Below are 9,153 nucleotides of genomic sequence, written 5' to 3'. Positions count from 1 at the left end.
AAGCTCGTCTTTATTCATGCCCCAAATATACATAGGAAAGCCAGGGCGGTGAGTTAACATGCACTCCAGGGAGCATCAAAATGCCCTAAAAAAATAAATGCTCTTTTTCAAACTTTAAAACACAAATTCGAGAATGAGAATGTACTGCTGCATTTGCACAGACAAGGATTACTTTCCGCTACCCAGGTAAATTGACTAGCGAGACTATTAAGGCCTACAAAATACAGAAAACAGGTCATACCTGTGCAAGTAAGCATTCAATTGGCCTGCAGAGTAAAGACACTTCTCATTTAGACTACGCAAATTGTTGATCGCCAATAAGTGTTATTGACCTGTAAACAGGCGCCAACTTTTTTTCATACCTCCCAAACATGCTGACCTATGATGCACAAAATCGCAGCATTGCATTCTGTGAATGTCACAGCTCTGCACGGATGCTTCATTTAAAAAAACAATTGCCACGCCCCTCTCCTGTGCATGATCATTTCTCTTCACTTGCAAAGTGCCATAACACCATTGTTCAGCACTGAACTCATCGAGTGGTCCTTCGACCTAAAAAACGGTGCCTTAGTCCTGCGGTGATAGTTTTGGCCATGTAGCTATCGTGCGAGTAAAAGGTTCGTACAGGTTTTCAAAGCGAAAATTCAAGGATATTCAAGGACTTTTCAGAACTTGTTGCAAGTTTTTCAAGGACTCATAGTTACATGCAAAATTGAAATTTTTCACTCTAAAATTTTGAAAAATGACCAATTTTATTGTACTTGCAATATATAGATATCATATTTATTGAAAAAAAGAGTGTAGTCTTTACAACTTTTCACACCCTCTCCATAGAGAGCAGGCACGATGTCATGTCGGAAAGTTACGTGCTAATGGGCTTCAACGCACATGTGTGGTCAGGCCTTAAAGGGGTCGTGTCGCAATATTTGTGGCTTGCGTGCTCTTTGCTGGAAGCTTTAATTATAGCTCCAAGAAGCATGATACACCCGCCTAGATTAATTTATTCTCGCTATTTAATTTGTCACCCTTTTAATATGGACAATTTTCAGTTCATGTTTGTGGGGACCGAGTTGTGCAGGTACATAGTAGTGTAGCTGACTTAGTCTCGTGATCACAAAGCTTTGCACACGTCATACAGAGTATTTCAGCTCTTGCACACATGTGCCGCACAAGCACCTGTAAACCAAACTCTCCGCTACTAGCAGCAGCCGTGATGCTTTGCCGGTATGTACGGGGCGGAAGTCCGGAGATCACTCAGCTGACTACAGATCTGGTGTGACATCACTAGAACTTTTTTTGCCCTTCCTGTAGAACTAGGTCAGTGTTGGACGCACTCGCGATAGGTCTCAATTAGGAGAATGAGCATTTAGGTACACTTGGAAAGTGACTTAAAATATATTTTTAAACACACACAATGCTTGCTGTAGCCTTGAATTTTGATGGCACCATTCCATCAAGAGTGTCAGCTTGTGCACAGTTGACACTCGCAGCACATTGCTTTAATCACTGACATTTTACACTGCCAATATAAGCATAGCCACGACAACAGGCTACCCCTACCCTTTTGAATCGCAGAGAAAGTTGGTGAGGTTGAGAGTGAAACTGAATAGTTGTTTTATCACCTGTAACTTGATTATTACAGCAATTCATAAAAGTGTTGTGGGAGCATGTTTGCATTGCAGAAGTGGACAGCTATCCCTTCATAAAGCTCTTTTTGGTCTGCGCGGTTGTTTACTGGCTCTTCAAGGTCAATTTGTCTATTATTACTTTTTATCTAATTGCAAGTGCTCATCATGAGGTGCTTACTATCTTATAGGGGATGCGCAGCTACAATCAAACTTTTGAGGCGACAGAAAATCTTGCTGTAGCTTCCTATATATGCAAAAATAATCCACAAGAGGTGTTGGACACAGCAAGTGCTTAGAATATATTTCAATTTGCTTCCAAAATGAAACTAAATGCTCATTCTCACAACTGAGACTCATTGTAAGCATGACATATACCAACATCACCGTGTAGGGAAGTGTAATGAATGTTTTAGTGACGTCACATCACTTTAGAGGGTGTGCAATGATTGGTGCACCGAGAAGCCTTTTAGAAAGCACTAGCTACAAGCCCACATTCACTCACTTTTCTCAGCATGTTACCAAAGTAAGCAAGCTTTCTGACATTTTACAAAGTGCTTAACCGTGTCATGCAAACTTGGAAAGACAATGTTACAGGTTGTTAGATGTTCACAAACTTCTGTGTGTTTGTTAGCATATTGGGTTACCATAGCTGTAAACATGAGGGGGCCAGCTAAATGAGACTACCTGGTGAGGCTCAGATGAACTAAGCAAGCACAGAATGGTTGATTGATTGATATGTGAGGTTTAACGTCCCAAAACCACCATATGATTATGAGACACGCCGTAGTGGAGGGCTCCGAATATTTCGACCACCTGGGGTTCTTTAACGTGCACCCAAATCTGAGCACACGAGCCTACAACATTTCTGTATCCATCAGAAATGCAGCCGCCGCAGCCGGGATTCAATCCCGCGACCTGCGGGTCAGCAGCCGAGTACCTTAGCCACTAGACCACCGCGGCGGGGCAGCACAGAATGGTTATTAAAACCTAGTGTATTATACTTCTCACTGAGTGTAAACCATCAGCAACGGAATAATTTCAGTGTGTTGCCTTTCCAAACAGAATATGGTCAAGGACACTCATCCAAGATAAACATGTCTGCAATTGTGGTTGTCCAAAACCTTACAAGGTGTCAGTGCCATCGTCTGGCAAATCGATATTCTGCAAATACCTCCATGCATACACTCAGAAAGCATTGAAAGCATCAGGACGGTTGCATCATGCAACACACGGCAAAAGCAGCCGGAAAACACATGCAAGAAGAACAAAAATCTAACAAATGATAAACAACTATCAGCTAAAATATAAAAACAGTAAAATAAAAACAACACTAGTACTTGTTTTGTCTAGTTATGTGTATCTTGTGTGTTTGCACTTCAAAGTACCATCATGAATTCTAAGCATTTACCATAAGAAGTGTTTGAAACAAAGAACGCTGAAGCCACAAATCTGATGACTCAAACCTTTAATGTGCACTTCAACTAATTTTGTCAATAACAAACTTTTTTAATTTGAAAGTGTCAGCGCTTGTGTCGTATGCAAGCATTCCTTTGTCCTTGTTTTAATTTCACTCTTTCCTTATATTCCCTAAAGACTAAATAATTACTTTATGTAGTGACAACTGCTTCGTTTTAGTCATTACAGGCAGGAAGAATGTGTGCGAAATTTAGAAATCTGCCAAATGACCTCTTTAACTAATACCCTCAAACATGCTACAAACAGCTTGTGCCGACTGATGGCATGAATTGGTCACAAGCGAAAGTAATGAGCGATGCCCTTGCCTGCCATCTCTGATACATTGCCACCCACAACCAAAACCTGATAAGCCTCTGAAATGTCAATCAGACAAAAAAAATGCTGACCGAGTTACAACAACTATCATGCATTATTTATAGCACATTTTACACCTCGGTTTGCTTCATACATATTCCTGAAAATGTAGAAATGAAGGCCACTTAATTTGATCCCTCCACTCAATTGCTGAAGGCATCTTCACACATAGTGCGCATCGTCACTCGCTCACTCGTACCATATTTGAGGGCACGAACATCCACAGGTGTGCACAGAGTTCTGCTGTAGAAGGGGGGGGGGGGGGGGGCAAAGGCTCACGGCAGCCCTTCCTTTCCCCTTCAATGTCATTGTACTATTCATGTGACTGTGCCCCCCCCCTCGTTAGGTGACCAAAGGGAGTGACCACACCACCACGTGCACGCCTATGTTAACATCACTGCATGTGAGTGACTAGTCTTTTAGTATATTCAAAAATCTCCGACACTTTCTTTGTAGCCTGGAAAAACTAAAACCACAGCCTCTATTCGCCCCGAGATCGAGCAGAGTCACCGCCTGGCGTGCGTTGCCTAGTGTGCATTGCTCCTTGCGTCGTCTGCTAGGCACATAGGCTAGGATGTGTGCGTACGTTATGCTTGTCCTCAAAGGACGGCTTGTCCCGCTCTGTTAGCGCAAAAGTAACTGCTTGTACGTTTGCTAGCACTGTCTACAGAAGCATTTGGCCTTGCTCGGCCGTATATGTACTGCAATAAGATAAGGTCGGGCATTCGGCGAGAGTGCTCTGCATCGTCGTCGTAGCTTCAGTTCTCCAGGATCTGTCCGTGTAGGTGCTGCTTTCTAGCTGAAGCACATCGCAAAGTGCATTGAAGTCGTCCCAAAAGATGACGAATATTAAATATTGTGCAAATGCAACATTTTAGCACCTTAGAGATAAATGAAGTTTTGCATGGTTGTTAGGTGTCTAATTGTGGTGCTGTTGCTATGGTGGTTATGCAATAAGATCTGATTGTGCTTGAAGTAAGTTTATTGTAGGGTTCTAGTACCACAACTTTGCTGTCTAGTAAGTTCTACCACTTCGTTACTTAAATTGCCCCTTAGAAAAAACAGAAAAATGGAATGACACGAAGGTGATTGAACTTGAGCTGCCTTGTGCAATTTAAACATAATGCGAAATCTATACAGACACAACCGTGTTCTTAGATTTGGGTTAGCTTAGATGACCCAGATTGCCACAATTTATACAGCATGCCTCATGTATGTCAAATAATTTCTCACAGAACATCATCTTTTTTTTTTACATTATCTTGAGCACTTTTGTGGCGTTGTGATAGACTGAAGGAAACAGCGAACAAGTATTCGCCTGAAAAAAAAAAAGCATTTGTCCCATCAAATAATCTAACCTTTGTTACATCACTGTAATGCAAATAATCAATGTAAGAAAGCTGCGGGCTGAACTGTAACCTTTTTATACTGTTAGAGGAATAAGGACAGGCGCGCGCAAGCGCTTTGAGTGACGTAGCTTTCCTGAATTAATTAACTTATCAACTGTCCTACGTTTATTTAATAAAAAACTAAACTAAACGAAAATGCTGATGCTTAATCAGGGTATTTATGGGCTCATTGCCCAAAAATATCGAATTTATTTCTTTTTTTTGTATCCAATACCAGCGTGCATAATGAATGAATTCAATCATACTACAGCAGTGCATGGTAGATGGGATACAAGCTCAACACTAAAAATAAGAATACAAGAAACGCGACACAGTGCGAAAGCACAGACAGTCGCCAAGCACGAACACCCGTTTAAATGACATAGTGCTTCAATCACAAGTAATACAGTAGAATCTCGTTACAATGAACTTCGCGGGTCCGCCGAATTTAGTTCATTATTCTGAAACATCGTAGTATTGAAAAATGATGTCTGTAATTTAACGCAGCAACGAAAATCACATACCTTTGCAGGAGTTGCACATGTTGGGAAGTAAACAACGAAAAACACAGGGCACTGTGTGGAAAAAATTTGCTAGTTAAAGAAGTCTGTTTTCTTTTTCTGGCGAGTAGAGATCAGGTACTGGTGCATATATGCCTCCACATCTGCAACCTTCCTAAGAATGTCATGGGGTACATCCTTGCACCACCCTAGATTTGATCGGGTCTTCTCAAGGAAGACCACAACATATGAGCTGGAAATAGTCTGTTCCGTCGTCCCAGTCTCTGCATCTGCAGTGTTATCCTCGTCACTACTAGAGCAATCTTGGTCTTACACTTGACTGACAATTCTTTAACAGTTGAGCTCTGTGGACGTAGCCGCTGCGCAGTCGCTGTCCACGTAATCCTCGAAGGTTATCTCGCAGCGTCTACCGGGAGCTTCTTGACAAGCTCTACCGGGAGCTTCTTGGCAAGCTCATTTCACAGCTCTGGATCGAGCTCCACTACATTATCGCAGTCTCGTGACGTTGGCTCGCAGTCCTGCGGCACAGGCGAAGTCTCGAGAAGGCCTGCCTTTCGCCAGCAGTTGCTAATTATGCTGGCCTTGATGTTCCACCATGACCCTGTCAGCATTTCTGCAGCTTGAGGCATGTTCACCTCTGTTGGCAGCTTTAGTCAGTCCTATGTTGATGAGAAGGCACTGCGCAAGTCACTTCTGAAATTCGACTTAGACACATCTGAAGATACCCTGGTCTTAAGGTTGTAACAAAGAAGTACAATATGCGGGTAGAAATTCAAGCTGCACATTACTCAACCGCACATTCACCGTATATGCCGAAAAGTTATCGACGATTAGAAGAAGCTTCCTTTGTTTCTTCTTCACTGTCGTTGAGCTGCAGCAGCCACTGCATGAACAATTTTGGCGTCATCCACGCCTTATTCTTTACCCGGTAGTCGCAAGGCAACAAAACGAGACAAGGTTTTTGAAGCAGCGAGGCTTGGCAGACTTGCCAATAACAAGGGGTTTGAGTTTTTCTGTTCCCATGGCGTAGCAGCAGAAGAGCACTGGCACGTGAACATACAATTTCTTTCCGCCTATAATAATGAACCAAGACAGCCACAACTGTTACTTGAGACCAGGTAGGAGCGTAGGTCTAGCCAGCGAAAACAGCGACAGCATCCGGGCCGAGCGTCTCGTGCTTAGCACTGACGATGTGTCTGCCGAGCTATGCTTGACCCACTACTTCTTCATTACATATTTCCCCTCGCTGAAGACAGAGCCAAGTAGGTGTTCTAAGGTGTCGTGAGGACAAGTGGGTCGTGATACGGTTTGAGACAATCCACGTGTACGATTTCGCGGCCTCCGCGACACAGGTCCAGAGGGGGCGCGAGGGGTTCAATGAGGTAGTTGACAGCGGAAGTTTGCTCTATGACGCAATAAAACCCATGGTACCTGCTGACAAACTTTGTAGAGGTACCAGGAGCAGCAGTGGGAGGCACCCACAGCCAAACAAGAGAGTTGGGCAAAAACTGGTAGCGGGACCTTCCATCGTCGTGACAAATTTCTGTAGCCCTTGTTCTTGTGTTGTAAGGGTGCGAGCTAATTGCCGACATTCTTCTGCATACCGAGCGGCTTCAGGAACTGGTGTGCCTTCGGATGAGTCGGAACGGTAGGGGGGAATGGTGTCGATCGGAGATTACTCGACCACAGAGTAAAAAGAAGGGAGAAAAGCATGTCGTCACTTGAGCTGCCGTGTTGTAAGTGTAGGTTACATCATAGGGAAGGATAAGATCCCAGTTGGTGTGGTCGGAGGCGACACAATAAAAAGCATGTCGCCAAGAGTGTGGTTGAAATGTTCGGTCAAGCCTTTTGTTTGTGGGCGATATGCGGTAGTACAGCGGTGAATCACATGGCATTCAGCAAAAAGTTCTTGAATAACATCCGCGAGAAAGACGCGGCCTTGGTCGCTCAAAAGTTCACACGGAGCGCCGCGACGCAGAACAAAAGGTTGCAGCAGGAAAGACGCAACGTCATGTGCCGTTGCGGCTGGTAGAGCGGCCGTTTCTGCATATCTCGTGAGACTACAATAATCCAGCGATTCCCAGGTGATGAATATGGCAGAGGACCATAAAGGTCTATTCCAACCCAGTCGAATGGTCGCACTGGACACGGCAACGGCTGAATTTGTGCAGTAGGACGGCTAGGATCGTGCTTGCGGAGTTGGCACTCTGTGCAAGATCGAATGTACTTTTGAATGAATGTGTACATCCCGCACCAATAAAACCAAAAACGTAGCCTGGCGTAGGTTATAAACAAACCGGCATGTGCACACTGTGGATCGGCATAGAAAGCAGCACATATGCTGGCATGGAGATGCCTGGGTATGACGAGTAGCCATTTGTGGCCGTCAGGGTGGTAGTTGCGGTGATAAAGTACTTCATCACAAATGGGGAAATTAGAGGCTTCTCGGTGTAGCGCTCGAGATGGCAGGTGGGCGAGTGTTTCAGATAGGTAATCCATCAGAGACGCACGCAATCCACAAATCTTTGCGCTGCTCCGCAGCCATGTCGATGGGTCCTGATAATGGAAGTTGTCTTGGATGAAGCCACTCACAATATCAGTAGAAACAGGCGAACGCGAAAGAGCATCGGCATCGGCATGCTTTTGGCCTGAGCGATAAATGACACGGATGTCGTACACTTGCAGCCGTACAGCCAATCATGCTAAGCGTCCGGAGAGATCCTTGAGGAAGGATAACCAGCAGGGCGCGTGGTGATTGGTAACAACATCGAAAAGGCAGCCGTACAGATAAAACCGAAATTATTTAATGGCCCAGATGATCGCTAGGCATTCTTTCTCAGTTACCGAATAATTTGCTTCTGTTCTTGTAAGAGTGTGGCTCGCGTATGCAACAACATATTCTTGGTAACCAGGCTTTCGTTGGGCGAGTACAGTGCCAAGACCGACACCGCTAGCATCCATGTGGATTCCTGTGGGAGCGCTTGAATCGAAATGTTGAAGTATGGGTGGTGTTGTAAGCAGTTTACGGAGCTTCGCAAAGGCACTGTTGCAGGCTGGAGACCACGCAGATAGATTGCGGTCTCCCTGAAGTAGGTCTGTCAGAGGTGCCATGATCGAGGCAAAATCCCGGACGAAGTGGCGGAAGTATGAGCAAAGCTCAATGAAACTACGCAGCTCCTTGAGAGACGCGGGCCTCAGGAACTCGCTAACAGCACGTAGCTTAGTGGAGTCAGAGAGAACGGCATCCTTCGACACGACGAGTCCGAGAATGGTGAGCTTGTGTGCTCCAAGGTGACTCTTCTTCAAGTTTAGTTGGAGGCCTGCTGCAGAAAGGCAGCGTAGAACCTGTTCCAAGCGACGAAGGTGCGTGGGAAAATAGGACGAGAATACCACCACATTATCTAAGTAGCACAAACACATGTTCTATTTGAGGCCTCGTAGAACAGTGTGCTTCATGCCCTCAAATGTTGCCGGCGGCTTGCGTAGGCCGAATGGCATTACGTTAAATTCGTATAAGCCGTTCGATGTAACAAAGGCAGTTTTTGGCCTATCATCCAGATTCATGGGCACTTGCCAATACCCAGAGGGTAGATCAAGGAAGGAAAACAACTCTGCGCCTTGTAAAGATTCGAGAGCCTCATTGATCCGAGGCAAAGGATAAACATCCTTTCGTGTTATTTTGTTTAGACGACGATAATCTACGCAAAAGCGTATCGTGCCATCTTTATTTTTAACTAAAACAACCGGCATTCAGTCGGTGAAACACGGTACAGTCGCTGCCGTAGT

The 9,153-nt window shown here is 44.7% G+C and overlaps 1 protein-coding gene across 2 annotated transcripts in view; it reads right to left on the bottom strand.

The window, feature by feature from the left end:
• The window catches only part of LOC119161024 (tRNA methyltransferase 10 homolog A), a 100,842-nt gene that overhangs the window by 21,150 nt on the left and 70,539 nt on the right, over positions 1-9,153 (bottom strand). The gene's annotated exons all lie outside the window — the stretch shown is intronic.

This window comes from Rhipicephalus microplus, chromosome X (assembly GCF_043290135.1).
Source record: "Rhipicephalus microplus isolate Deutch F79 chromosome X, USDA_Rmic, whole genome shotgun sequence".
Lineage (NCBI taxonomy): Eukaryota > Metazoa > Arthropoda > Arachnida > Ixodida > Ixodidae > Rhipicephalus > Rhipicephalus microplus.
This window is presented reverse-complemented; position numbering and strand designations above follow the sequence as displayed.